General features: G+C 50.5%; 1 long non-coding RNA gene across 1 annotated transcript; it reads right to left on the bottom strand.

Moving 5' to 3' along the window:
- Positions 1–8,969: 8,969 nt before the first annotated feature.
- LOC144942183 (uncharacterized) lies at positions 8,970–13,883 on the bottom strand. Its single transcript, XR_013639327.1, has 3 exons — positions 13,803–13,883; positions 13,022–13,342; positions 8,970–10,537 (listed from the first exon to the last, which is right to left on the bottom strand). It is a non-coding gene; the product is annotated as an uncharacterized LOC144942183 (long non-coding RNA).
- Between the last annotated feature and the right edge of the window lie 491 nt (positions 13,884–14,374).

The raw sequence follows: 14,374 nt of genomic DNA on the forward strand, positions 1-14,374 counted from the left end.
ACTGCAGCAGCAGCAATGTGCCACGTGTAATTGGGCAGCGATCGTTGCCATTTCCACACAAAGCGACCCCTCACCTCTCATTGACAGCTGTCGCAGCCCAAGGTCATTCTCCTCCACCAGCTGCAGGCCTCTGCCATCGATGACAGGACTGCTGGAAAAGCAATTTAATCGCATTAGCAACAATGCATCACACGGTCGTTGAAGTCGCAACCCTGGCTCTCTTTAATGGTCATTTGCAGACTAACGCGTTGCCCATGTCTCACGCCAAGCCAATTGCACCCTTGTTGCCAATATACGATTGATCATTTAAAAAAAAGGCTTTAACCTTTCTGATAAGAATACAGGAGGTGTTAAGATGGTAAAACACCAAATAGACACCTTTCGTAATTAGCCACAAGCATTAGCCACACATGCTTGTGGCCAAACATGCAAACAAGCTCTGATAATAATTATGCATTGTCCTTCAAACTGATTGGCCTACACCAGCCTCGTTCATGGCCTTGTCTCACTGGAGTTAGACCAGCGAAGGCGAAAAGGCTAACAGCACGACGCAAATTGGAAAGCATTAATATCCGACTGTTGCGGGTCAGGCACCTCAAGACACAAGTCTTGAGCCTTCCTCTTACAATAAAAAAAACATCACATTACTTTCATTCAGTAGACAAAGCAAATACTGTGTGTAACCACCACACTGCAGGCCACGAGCCTTCTCTTTCTGCGTCTTGACTCGCACTGCTCCACTTTGGAATTCCCTCCCATTGTCTCCTTTCCTAGACCTCAATTGGCATGAGGGTGTGGAATTGTGCAAAGTGTTACATCGGTCAAACCGGATAAAATATTAGTTTGAAGCCTCTGTCCACATAATGCTATATTGCTACAGGCTAGTATATTCATGAGTAATTATAACGAATAATGCATATATTAAGCAACCGACGCAGACAAATCTAAAGAAAATTAGAATAAAATGATCGGTAATGGTTAATACATCGTTTCAATCTGATTGGTAGTTCCTGTCTGGTCATGACACCTCTTTAAGAAGCCGGGATAGATGGCATAGTGACCGACTCCCTGGATTGTTGCTCGGACTTTTTAAAACATCGTCAGGACAAGATCTATGTAGTTTCAAGCAAAACGTCATATTTGCTAAATATGGTTGTGAGAATTGTTCTTGCAATTTACCAGTGAGCTGAATTTTTTTTTAATTGGCTCGTCAAATGCTTGTACACCACTTGACAATTAAATGTTTGGCTGTCAGGTGGTGAAGGGTTTTTAATGACATAGATTTGGTCAGATCATTACGAGGCCTAACCCAAATATAAAGTATGAAAATAACTTTAATGCTGCGATTTAGATTAGACACACAAATCTGACCTTGCAATAGATTGTTGCTTGGTAAGGTACGAACTGGACTGCATGAAGGTCGACATTGATGCTTGAATTTTTCCTCTCCACTCATTCCTTTCCAAACCATGCTGCTGTCCTGCACTTGTGTCCAATTTTTCCTCGATGCGATGACAACATCACAACTTCAGCAGGGTTTTCCAATCCAAACAGTTCCTCGTCAAACTCACCCATGTCTAAAATCAAAATGTCGTCCAACTGTTCCTTGTACTCCACGAGGCATGTTTTCTCGTGAGCCCGATTGCTACAACCCTCATTGTTTTCTATAGCAGTCACTCTTGGTGGGGCAGGACACAGGTCTGTTGACGAGCTCCCCGAAATCTCAATGGCCTGGCTCAGTGATGCCGACACACTTCCTTCATGACCGCGGCACAAAGAAATGGGCGCACTATCAGCATTACTGGAATGTCTTCCGCCTCTTACATCATGTGGGCTCTCAAACAGGTGTTCACTTTCTGTAGTCGAGTTTTTCCCTTGGGCTTGATCTTTAGTTGTCTTCTGGTCTATGTTCGGACCAAGCTGTGTCTGCTTACCTTCCCAATGATGGAGGTCATCTTTAAACGATTCCTCTGGTCTCCCTGAAGATTTAGAATCATATTTGATTTTGCGGGAAGTTCAAGAAACGGGCAAAATGGCAAAATCTTCGACGGTAAGGTTCTTACATACCAAGGCACTATGAGAATGTTTGTGCCCTGCTCTTTGCAAACCCGTACTGACCGTCACATTGCGCGTCCCTGGCACGAGCCCTTTACCACAAACTTGTGTAATGGGTTCGAATTAGGTGCACACACACGCAGCTTGGAGGCAACACTATTTATTAACGGTAAGTAATATAACACTGTACATGAGGTGGTGACCACCTTCCTCAACTCACTAACACTCTGGAACGCGACACAGACTGGACCAGGCAGGCAACGGCCTGCCTGGCCCAGGACGACGACTCAGGACTTGACGACCGATGATGTATTCTCTTTGGAGTACAGTACAACAGCCCCGCTCTGCGTTCACACCACGCTTATATCTGCTTTCGCGTGGCTAGCTCCGCCCCGGCGTGGCTGGCTCTCTTCAGGCCACGCCTCCCTTCCCAGGACACGCCTCACTTCCCCCACCTCTGGGAAGGTCCGGATCCCTCCACCACGTGACCCCCCAGGCACCCCCCTTGGGGCCCCCAGCCTTCGTACAGGCCGACACAGTAGTGACCGTTCTATGTCACTACATCACCCCCCCCCCCTGTATAAACACACAGCCGTCCCCGGCTGTAACACAACTGTGAAACATCGAAAAGGTGTGCCTCCGAACCAGCAACATCAATAAATGACCGGCGACCGATAAGAAATACAATCACGTAATATATACAGAATCGACGAGGGTAAAAGGGAACCGCATAGAAAACGGGGAATTAACAACAAATATACATGAAAACTGGCTAACCCACTTACGCTCCAGCACAGCCCCCCCCCCCCGTGAGAATCACGCATGCACTGACATGTGAGTGTGGCCATTGGAACGACGGCGTAGGCAATGAGCAAGGAGTCTGAGAGGCATGTAGAGCAGCCAGTCTTCAACGAGTCCATGTGGCTGGGCCTGGGGAACCAGAAGCGGCCCAAAGGGCACGGCCCCTCCCCCCAGGAGTCAGAACAGGAGGAGCAGGAGTAGCTGACGCATGCTCCACTCCCCCCCCCCAGTCCATAGCCGGTCGGCATAACCGGCGACTCCAAGGTTCCAGGTAGATACTGCCTCCTGTGACGAGAACCAAACCCTCCTGAGGCATCACTCAACGAACACTCGCCTCCGCTCTTCGGACATGACAGTCACCCGTTAGCACCCCCCCGCCTTTCCGACGTGGCGTCACAACCAGTAGCACGCGTCGGCCATATCGGGGGGAAGAATTTCCATGTTACCACCCCACCGCCTTTCCGACGCGGCGTCACAACCAGTAGCACGTGTCGACCATATCGGGGGGATTTTAACCCAGTCTCTCTCCAAGACTCGCATCGCAGCATATAGCTGTACCGACCGAGCTGAGACGACCCAGTCTCTCTCCAAGACTCGCATCGCAGCATATAGCTGTACCGACCGAGCTGAGACGACCCATCATTCACTCACTGCACAACATGCACCCTAACAACTGAGGGATACAGTCCCAACGTAACAGGACACTCCACCTGAACCTTACGAATCTCCAGCCCACTGTTTCAACGCACCTCGGAGTGTCTCACTCTCCGGGCCGTCAGGTCAAGCCATCAGACACAGCATGATGGGACCACACTCTCTGAGCCATGTGAGCGCACAGCCCACTAGGCTAGACAAGCCACGGAGTGTCTCACTCTCCGGACCGTCAGGTCAAGCCATCAGACACAGCATGATGGGACCACACTCTCTGAGCCATGTGAGCGCACAGCCCACTAGGCTAGACAAGCCACGGAGTGTCTCGATCTCCGGGCTGTCAGGTCAAGCTGTCAGACACAGCATGACGGGACCACACTCTCTGAGCCATGTGAGCGCACAGCCCACTAGGCTAGACAAACCACGGAGTGTCTCGATCTCCGGGCTGTCAGGTCAAGCCGTCAGACACAGCATGACGGGACCACAATGTTCGTGTTAGACACACAACTCTCACTGGGCCATCCTGGTCAGGATCTGCGCCCCAAGATAAGTGACAGCCAGCACCACAATTCCAAATCCCTGGCAGCATGTCACCATCGCAATTTAACACCATCACAACACATACAATTTGAATTATGATCCCCCACAGAACTGATCCAATGCCGAACAGGTACGCACAATTTGTGACGATCCCGAATATTCAATGGTCACAACAATACACCTCACATCCCGTATCCGTACACATCATCTCCGAGACTCGCATTGCAGCATGCAGCTGTACCAACCGAGTGGAGAGAGCAACGCAATTTGACAGCAATTAACGGAAACGCACCCCCGATCGATGTAGAACACAAGGGGCATTCCCGCACATAAGACATCATCTGTGCAACAACGGACAGGAGCCAACCAGTGAGGTTGAAACACACCGAACCTGTCATTTCAAAAACCCCTTCAACATTAACCATGAGACTCAGGGCATTCGAATTTTGAGAGCAAAAAAACTATACACAAACCCCAAGAATCGCCGAATTGATTAATACAGTATATGCAGTATATGAAATTCGTACAGTCAATCATTTGGCGCAATGCTCCATCCAGTCCTCACATGGCAACACACACAATCAATACTCCAGACAATCCGTACATGGTAAATAATCACAAGCAAGTACCCAACAGTCCATACACTGTTAACAATTCCAAGTAAAGCTCCATACGGTCTGTACCTTGGCAACAATGACGATAAAAGTTTCTTACAGTTACACGTGACAATCACGAGCAAAACTCCATACAGTATACACAATAACAATGGCGATTTCGCAACAAAACGATGTAACAACACGAGTCATTAACACGGCAACCTACAGGATATCAACAGAGCTCGGGACACCCAACAACGAATTAATCATTAACTACACCCAGAAGATACCGATCTCAACGCCGTAATTAACAACAACACTTGTTACAAGCAGACACCCGCATGGAAGCCGCGTCAATTTATCACGCACACAACCGGACGAACACGCTCCGCAAACCAGCGAGTAAAAAAAACACCCGCGATCGCAACCCGGCACACGCAAGATGGGTGAAGTTATTATTATTTTTCTTGGGGACGGGTGCTTGTCATGTCACGACTCGCCTGGCAAACTGTGAATAGCGGAGGGCGGCAAGGTGGAGCACTGGGACGGCCCGAAGAATCTTGCATGGTGAATATGGCCTGCTCTTGCGAACCCATCCACCCTCTCGCGCTCGAGCAGAAGACGGGGGGCGCCACCCGAACGTGTGGAACTCGCCCTCCGCAGGCGTTGATGTCGGCGGGAGCGGCATTTCGGCAGCAGGAGCGGCGTTTTGGCGGGAACAGCGCCCCGACCCGCCGCCGAAATGGCGGGAGCGGCGCTTTGGCGGGAACTGCGCCCCGACCCGCTGCCGAAATGGCGGGAGGGCGCTTTGGCGGGAACTGCGCCCCGACCCGCCGCCGAAATGGCGGGAGTGGCGCTTTGGCGGGAACCGCGCCCCGACCAGCCGCCGAAATGGCGGGCCCACCGCGTGGCCCGCATGCCCGGGCCTCCCCCGCCAGCCCCCGCAGCAACGATGGTGTCCTCTACCCGCGGCTCTGTCGCTCCGTTCCCGATGGCGGCGAAGCAGCAGTGCGATGCCAGTCCCGCCACTCCGCGTGCAGCGCCATCTCTCTCTCTCACCGGGGCTGCCATCCCCGGGGCTGTCCGAAGGATAGTCGTCACACCGTCCCCGTCGTATGAAGACGTCCAGATGAGTTTTATATTTGTTTTTCGTGTGCCCATTTTACTTCCCTAGGATAACACCTAGCAATATTTATTTTTCCACCTTCTGACGCCAAATGTAATGGGTTCGAATTAGGTGCACACACACGCAGCTTGGAGGCAACACTATTTATTAACGGTAAGTAATATAACACTGTACATGAGGTGGTGACCACCTTCCTCAACTCACTAACACTCTGGAACGCGACACAGACTGGACCAGGCAGGCAACGGCCTGCCTGGCCCAGGACGACGACTCAGGACTTGACGACCGATGATGTCTTCTCTTTGGAGTACAGTACAACAGCCCCGCTCTGCGTTCACACCACACTTATATCTGCTTTCGCGTGGCTGGCTCTCTTCAGGCCACGCCTCCCTTCCCAGGACACGCCTCACTTCCCCCACCTCTGGGAAGGTCCGGATCCCTCCACCACGTGACCCCCCAGGCACCCCCCTTGGGGCCCCCAGCCTTCGTACAGGCCGACACAGTAGTGACCGTTCTATGTCACTACACTTGTAACGGACTGCTTACGGAGGAACTGTGGCAATTATCTTCATTTTCCCTCGGCAACTGAAGAGAATGGCAACGCTTACCCTTTTCTGCAGAATATTTCTCAGTGGATGTCTGTGGTGAATCAACTTTGTGGTCTATAAGTTGGGAAATTTTATAATGTTTCAAACTGACGTTATAAGGCTCTGCACGAGTCCTCGTGTTTTTTTGGTTTGAAGAACTTGAATGTATTGATTCTTCAAAAGATTTCTGTATCGACTGTAATTTTCTATAATGCTGCTGAACCTTTGTCATTGTCTGGGCACTCGTAGTTTCATGAGGTTTCACTTGGCAGTCTTTTTCTCTTTGTTTCGCGTGTTTGGCTGTTTTGACTTTACTTAAGTTTCCAATATCTTCACGAAACTGGTTACCAACAAAACAAATATTTGTATTCATATCCAGACTTCTTTCATGTTTCGGAGTCACCTTCAGCGAAGACTGATTTTTTACCAATGGCTTCTTAGCACAACACCGCGTCTTGGCATTGGCTTGACCTACCAGCTTTGGATATCTCTCTCGTGCAACAGTGACAGCACCAACGGGTTCTGTCATATTCACAGCGGACAATTTAGGTTTTACACTATTCTGCGTGGTTCTGGACTTGCTCTGCTTGGCATTGCGGCGACTATTAATTTCGACTCTCGTGTCTCGCAGCTTTTGGTGCTTATCCTTCTTAAATTGTTCAAAGTTACTAGTGTTCTCAAAAGCACAATTGTCGACGCAGACCTCCGTCGACCCAACGGGAGGGGCCTGGTTCGTATCTGCAGCACATTTGACTTTTTTTAAATCCTTTATATTAAGTTCACTTGCTTGCGTGCTTGCTTGCTTAGGACCGTGCAAATCTTTCGGTCGTTTTTTAACCCACTTCCCGTGATCCAATCGAGCTGACATTTTGCACACAGACTCGTTGTGCGTGACAATTAATTTTTGTGAGAAAAAAAATTCCAAAATTTTACACTGTTTAGGGAATTTTTTTAAAATATTTAATTACCAATTGCTTAATGGCGCCAGACAATCATCTGACGCATAGATGGCAGCCATCTCAAGCCAGAGGACGAGAGGACTCTAGCCGCCCCGATGCCACGCATATAAAGGATTTATAGTGAAAAACTTTGTTTTTACGGGTTAATTTTTTTTACCACGGTCGCGAGCGTTTGCGTTCACGCAATAAATCCCATTGGCTTTCTGACAGTCGACATCAGCAATATTTTGTTCGTTTTCGCTCTCCGTCACACCAAACTCACAACACGTTTTAGATTTTTTTTCTTTGCTGGTTCTACCATTATTGCTAAAGGATTTGCAGAAATGTTAACGTTGGGCAAAGAGATATCTGATTTTCCAGAACCCAGAGGGCCTCTGAGTGTAGAATCGACCATGTGTTGCTTCTCAGGGCTAGATCCAGAGAGGCTCTCCTTTCCTCGAATAGCATGAGTAATGTCAGTTCCTTTGGTGAACACGTTTATTGCGATCGTACTATTAAATGTACTTGTAGGCTTCCTGCAGATGACTTCTGTAGATATTTTCTCACGATTTAGGGCATGCACGACACTACCTTTGTCCATCACAATGCTTGTTTCTAACATAACAGTGACACTTTCGTCACCATCAGAAAAGCCTTTAATTTTATCATCATCGGACCTTGTCATAGTTCCATCAATTTTGTCAGATAAGTTTTCCCGCAGTAATGTTTCCACAATGTTGATGGCTGTCACCCTGAGAGGACCCACTGAAGATTCATCTGTAAACTGATTTTCAATGCCATTCCCAGTTTTTTCATCGTTGATTAGTGGATTCCGTTCACTCGGTTCCGTTTGATTTCCATCTACGTTCAATGGGATAGAATTTATACGTGCATCTTCTTCTACAAATCTCAGCGATTCAACATTTCCTTCAAAAGAACAATCTGCAATTCCACCAACACCGACAGGAACTGTGATCCCAGTCTCACAATGGCTCAGTTGCGCAGTATTGTCATTTACTCTTTGCATGTGGCATGGACGATGTACTCGCCTATCGTTGCCATGATCAGTGCAGCGTAGCTCTTTAACAAATCTGTAATGCGAGCGTAAACGGGCTCGCGGATGTGATGTAACAGGTGGGAGGAGTTAGGGTCACGTGGGGAGAGAGCTTTTAAGGACAGGAACCGGAAGGGCTGGGGGAGAGTGTGAGAGTAGAGACAGAAGGAAAGTGACGTGATCGCCACAGGGTTGAGACTCGGCACCGTCGGCCATCGGTGTCCGGGCACGGAGGCGACAGAGAGCCAGCAGCGGGGCTGCATAGTGAGCAGCCGTGGGGCTGCAGGTCGGGAAGCAGAGGCTGTGTAACGAGCCAGCAGCGGGGCTGCATAGTGAGCCAGCAACGGGGCTGCAGGAGCGACGGCAGTAGTGGGGCTGCCGAGCGGGAGACGGAGGAGACTCTGAGCGAGACGCCGTGCGGGCAAGTTGTACGAACCAATAAAGGACAACGGAGACAGACCCAGTGCAAGAGTCCTTTATTACAAATCCAACAGCCGGGGCTTCGCACCCTGCAAGAGTGGAACCATCATGGTGACCCACAGATGAGCTCTCCGTGTTACCGCTATATGCAGTGCACGGCGGCTGCCCTGGTAAATGCAGTGGGCCGTTTAATGAGCAAGAATAACTTCCAACTTCACTTTTATTTCCTATCAGAGCCACGTGTTTTATGTTCCATGTCATTTGTTGCCACGGCATTAAGCGGATCTTTGCAAGTTAATGAGCGTTCGCTGTTAAACGCCACATTACTGTGCGCTTGCTCCAAACATACAGAGTTGAGCACAGGAATATTTCCCAAGACAAATCCCTTCGTAGTTAACCGAAGTTCACCAGTCTGAGAAATGTCGGCATTCTCTTTGGCAGCACCACTGTTGTGGCTTTCATTGACATCGGCATTGGTAATGAGCAGAGTGGTTCCAGCAATGGAATGGACATTCTGATCACCGAGTGTGGAATACATGTGTTAAGTAGTTGTTGCTGTTGTAGACGGAGGTACTCGGAGACGGAGGTGAGTTAGGGGCTTCCGCCAGGGTTTATTAACAAGTATCACTATAAGGGTTCCCTCTTCACCCCTTCCACTATCTCCGTTCCTCCAGTGACCCCGCTTACGTCACGGGGTCTCCCTTAAATACCCTCTGAGGCGAGACGTCACGTGCACTGCCCGGCGCGTGCGACCCCACGTCCCGTGATGTCACCGCACCGGACAGCGCACGCGACGCCACCACTCTCCTCTACTCCTCTACATCACCCCCCCCCGTGAAAAAAAACAGCCGACCCGGCTGCAAGCACCCCGCAAGCGGGGCCCCACACCGGACCGAAGACCGAATATTCACGAGTTCGTGTGCCTGAAGGTATAACCGGCTGCTAGAAACTAAACCTTAGGGCAGCACGGCCCCTCAAGCAGAACAGCAACAACAAAAAACAAAACAAATAGACCCCGAAGGCCTCATCCGCCGGATAGCGCCGAACGGGCGCCAGGGGCTGGGCCCGCTGAACGGCCATCAGGGCCGTCACCGGAGCCACATCCCCCTCGAGCGGGTATGCGCTGCTGGCCCGCTCCCCCGTATGATGTCCGCCTCCCGTGCAGGTGGCCCGTCAGCGGGCAACAGGCCCACCGCCGTGGCCTCCGGTGACCGGGGGGTCTCTGTCGGCCTCACTCCTCTACACATGGATTCCACCGGCTGATTGTGTTTACTCTCGCTTTCTCTACTGGAAGAATTAAAAAAATCCGAACTAATATCAGAATCACGATTTCCCTCCCTTACATTCGTGGTCTGAACCTGTTGAAGCGACCGTCCATTTTGAGTGGAACATTCATGCCCTTCAGTGGCAGCCCTTTCCGTGAATTCAGGATTGTCATCGTTTACCATATTTACAGCAGTGTTATAAAGGGCCCCTTTTCCAAATACGTCCTCCTCAAGACATACGCCAATATTAGATGCGTTAATGTTGAGACATGTACCCATGGTGTTTCTGTCTAAAGCAACCTTCTGCCGATGCTGTTCCTCCTTTGTTAAAGAAGCTAAACATAGAGTGGCTTTCAGAATTAAGTTCAACTGAGGTGCTATCACAATTAACTGCTGCAGTGGCTTCGTCACCGTTGTCACTCGGATTGGTGGAAAGAGGATTGGCAATCACTGCTTGCGGTTCTAAAATATCCACAGGAACGTCTTGACCAGCGTCCAAAAAGCCTGTGAAAAACAACAATGTTTGTGCAAAACATTTTAATGAGAGTACAATGGACGGCAAAACCCAAAAGAGAATTACGACTAAGAGAGGCCCTGCTCCAGCCAGCTCGTCTGGTCAGCCACAACTACAACACAAATCAACGTGTTAAACACAAACAGCCCTGTAAGCCATACCTAACATTTAAAACATGCATCGAAAATGCCAAAATATTTTACAATTAATGTAGTTTCCTTAAAATTATGAAATAAAAATCAAAGAAAAAAAATCACTGCCCAAAATTGTTGTGCCCTGTGTCGCAGACCGTGTGTGCTTTGTACTCGCCTTTTTGATAACCTTCGAGAAATAAAGCAAGAACATAGCGAAAACATCGTGATGTGAGAAGAACGTGCTGGGTAGGAGATGCGGCAAAAAGACGCAGAGCTTGAAAACAATACTGTGGGCAGTGAACACAGAGGTCTCTCGCACACCGCAGACTACCGAGCATGCCGGAGGCCACGTGGAATTATTTATCATTTTGCCAGGGCGTCGGTCCGGGCTAAACGAGTGTTCTGGCTGGTCACCGGAGTTTTGTCATACGCAATTTCACATTCACATCTTCACAAACTGCAGAGCCATAGAATATCTTACAAACCCAACAGACACACATGGACTTGCATTGACTGATACCAATGTGTTGGCTCACTTCTCTTCGTGACTATACTAGGTGTGTATATTCACCGACCTGATGAGTTAATACAATGCAGGGCCATGAATGTATTCAAACTAATATAATTTTACGTCTATGTTTTACTACATTGTTTCGTTCCACATTATTTCCACTTAAATTATGCAGCGAGGTTTTAAGAGTTGGGTACGGGTACGGGTACCCGTTTGCGACCCTGGTGCAGCCGGGTATGGGTACGGGTAGACCGTCAGTCACTGGTGAGTAACTGTTTGTCACTCATTTCCCAACGTCTTGTCTCTTCTCACAATTCAAGTTCCTAGAATCAACCCACCCACGCCTGCAACATGGCTTCATCCCAGAGGTTGCAATCAGGTACCCGATACCCGTACCCTACCCGTACCCGGCCGGGTACCCGGCCGGGTACGGGTAGGGTATGGGTACGGCCGGGTACGGGTACCCGTTTGCGACCCTGGTGCGGCCGGGTATGGGTAAGGAATCAAAACCCGTTTGCGACCTCTGGCGCCGGTGTCGACTGCAGTGCACTGCTGCTCCATCTGCGCCGCCATGGCTGCTACCTTGGATGGCTATTCACACAGCAGTTCCAAGACAATGAAAAAAACATTTTACAACCATAAATGTCAATCAAAATAATGAAATATGTTTAACAAGGTGAGGATGTGATGAAACACAACGGCTAAAGGACCAAGATGCTTCATCTTCCTCTTGTTATCTGTGGCACGTTCAAGACGGCACTGGTCCTTTGGCCGTGATGTTTATCACACGCTGCATGTGCTTCCTCCGATGTCCGGACCATGGCACCTCAATGTGAAATAAGCTATGACCTCACCAGCCCCCTTATCCAGAAATGGCATCCCTCCCTCCCCTTCACATCACGGCTAAGAGAAGTTACACTGTATTTTCGGACACGTTCTACTGATGACTTTGTCCGTTTCATTACAGGCAAAAACGTGGCGCTGGTTCCCAAGGCTTTAGAAGAGGAAGGTTATTAATGTTACGCCTATCCCCTCCCTTTGATACTGCTAATCCTGCATAATGCACGGGCATAATCACTTTAAACCCACCGCCAAACCTCCTACGCATTTCACAAGTAGTACTAATCGCATATCTGAATTTCCCATAAATATGCTAAATTCCTCTTGATATGCAAATTCGTTTGTCAAGGCGCTCTTCGCCCCTCCATCCCAGCTTAAATAGTCGCTCCAAGCCTGGGGTGTGTCATTCAGACTCTGTCTTCTCGACAGACCTGTTCTCCACCTGAGGACGGCTGCTTGCGTTGTGGCCGAAACGTCGTGAGAATTATTTAATTGTTTTATTTATTATTTTATTATTTCCATTCTACGTGACTTTACCGAAAGAACCAAGAAGAAGAGGAAGGTTGTGGAGAAAAGCCATCGACAACCAGCAGCAGCCCAGCTATTACTCTACGATCTGACAATCTAAACACATTCTTTGGTAAAAATGTCCGAGTAGGATTGGTAGTGTTGCAACAATAAAAAAACGTTATAAAACATGAACCTTTACCCTTGCGCATGTGCAGTTAAATTACATTTTAAATAATTGGCCATTTCAAATGATGTAATGTTTTTGGAATTATTTGATCATTGTAAGAGCCATGAAGGGTGCAAAATGTCAGTGGAATTAAGTCAAGTTCAGGGTCCACTTGGCAGTACAACTACAGTTCCGTGCATCGCGATATGAACAATATCCCAAAACGTAATGTTCAGCAATTCCACATTTCCATTCAACGCTGAACGCAAATGTTTTTTCCAGCCACACCTTTAAAAAAAAAACGAGCACCAACCTCGCGAGTAAACCTTCTTGCACGGGGTCATCACTGGCACTCCGTGGAGGTCACCGTCCCCGACCTCCACACGACCTCTACCCCCGGCCTCCTCCTCCTCGACCCTTGAGCCCGCGACGTCCACGCCGCGTCGGTGCCACCCCAGCCCCGTGGCCCGATCGTGAGACGCATCTCTTCACGAGACCGCTGGCCCTGCGCAGCGACCCTCTTCCTCCGGGGGCCTCCTCCACGCCTCTTGTCGCCGCCCTGCGACGACGACGAGGAGGGCCCCGTCTCGCCGGGGGTCGACGACGACGTGCCGCCAGCAGCCCTCTGCATCATCTGCGAGACAGACGGCGAGAGGGGCATGGGTGGCGGTGGTCACATAGTCACTTTAAGATGTTTTCTTGTTCATGTTTTTTGTTTGTTGCGGTTGCAACCGATTCAAGAGCCTAATGGCTCACAGGGCTATACCTAATCAATGAACTTGAACTTGGTGGTGACAGTGATGGTTGCCTTCTCACCACGTGTGCCCGCCTCGTGGTGCAGCACGCGGGCACGACCCAACGGGGCCTTAGGGCCAAGGCAGAGCAGCCAGGGGGGGGTGGGGGGCACCCTGGTTCGTGAAGATAAATAGCAGGGGGCGAACCAACATCTCAGCTGCAAACATTACTGATAACACACATTTGGAGGGTGATTAATTAAACGCGAGATTCAGTGCATTCCTCGTGCCGATCTCGTCCCAGCAGATTTGAAGTCTCGCGTCGAACTCAAATCTTCCGTCATCTCGTCTCCGGCTCACCTCGACTCCCGTACACGCGACTCTTCTTCTCGCTGTCGCTCAACCGCGTTAGTCGTCTTCACCGTCGCCACGTCTCTCTCGTTCACATCTCGCATATGGAGGAAATGTTGAATCCACCCCAAGGCGTGCCCCTGGCGACCCCCCCCCCCCCCAAGGCCTGTCCACGCGACCCCCCCCCCCCCCCCCAAGGCCTGCTCCTGGCGACCCCCCCTCCCCAAGGCCTGCCCACGCGACCCCCCCCCCCAAGGCCTGCCCCTGGCGACCCCCCCTCCCCAAGGCCTGCCCACGCGACCCCCCCCCCCAAGGCCTGCCCACGCGACCCCCCCCCCCCCCCAAGGCCTGCCCACGCGACCCCCCCCCCAAGGCCTGCCCCTGGCGACCCCCCCCCCCCAAGGCCTGCCCCTGGCGACCCCCCCCCCCCCAAGGCCTGCCCACGCGACCCCCCCAAGGCCTGCCCACGCGACCCCCCCCCCAAGGCCTGCCCCTGGCGACCCCCCCCCCACCCCCCAAGGCTCCACGCGGCCCTCCGCTGGAGTCGGCACATTGACGGAACATTTCTTATCGTTGTGTAA

The sequence above is a fragment of the Lampetra fluviatilis genome, chromosome 26 (genome assembly GCF_964198595.1).
Source record: "Lampetra fluviatilis chromosome 26, kcLamFluv1.1, whole genome shotgun sequence".
Taxonomy (NCBI): domain Eukaryota; kingdom Metazoa; phylum Chordata; class Hyperoartia; order Petromyzontiformes; family Petromyzontidae; genus Lampetra; species Lampetra fluviatilis.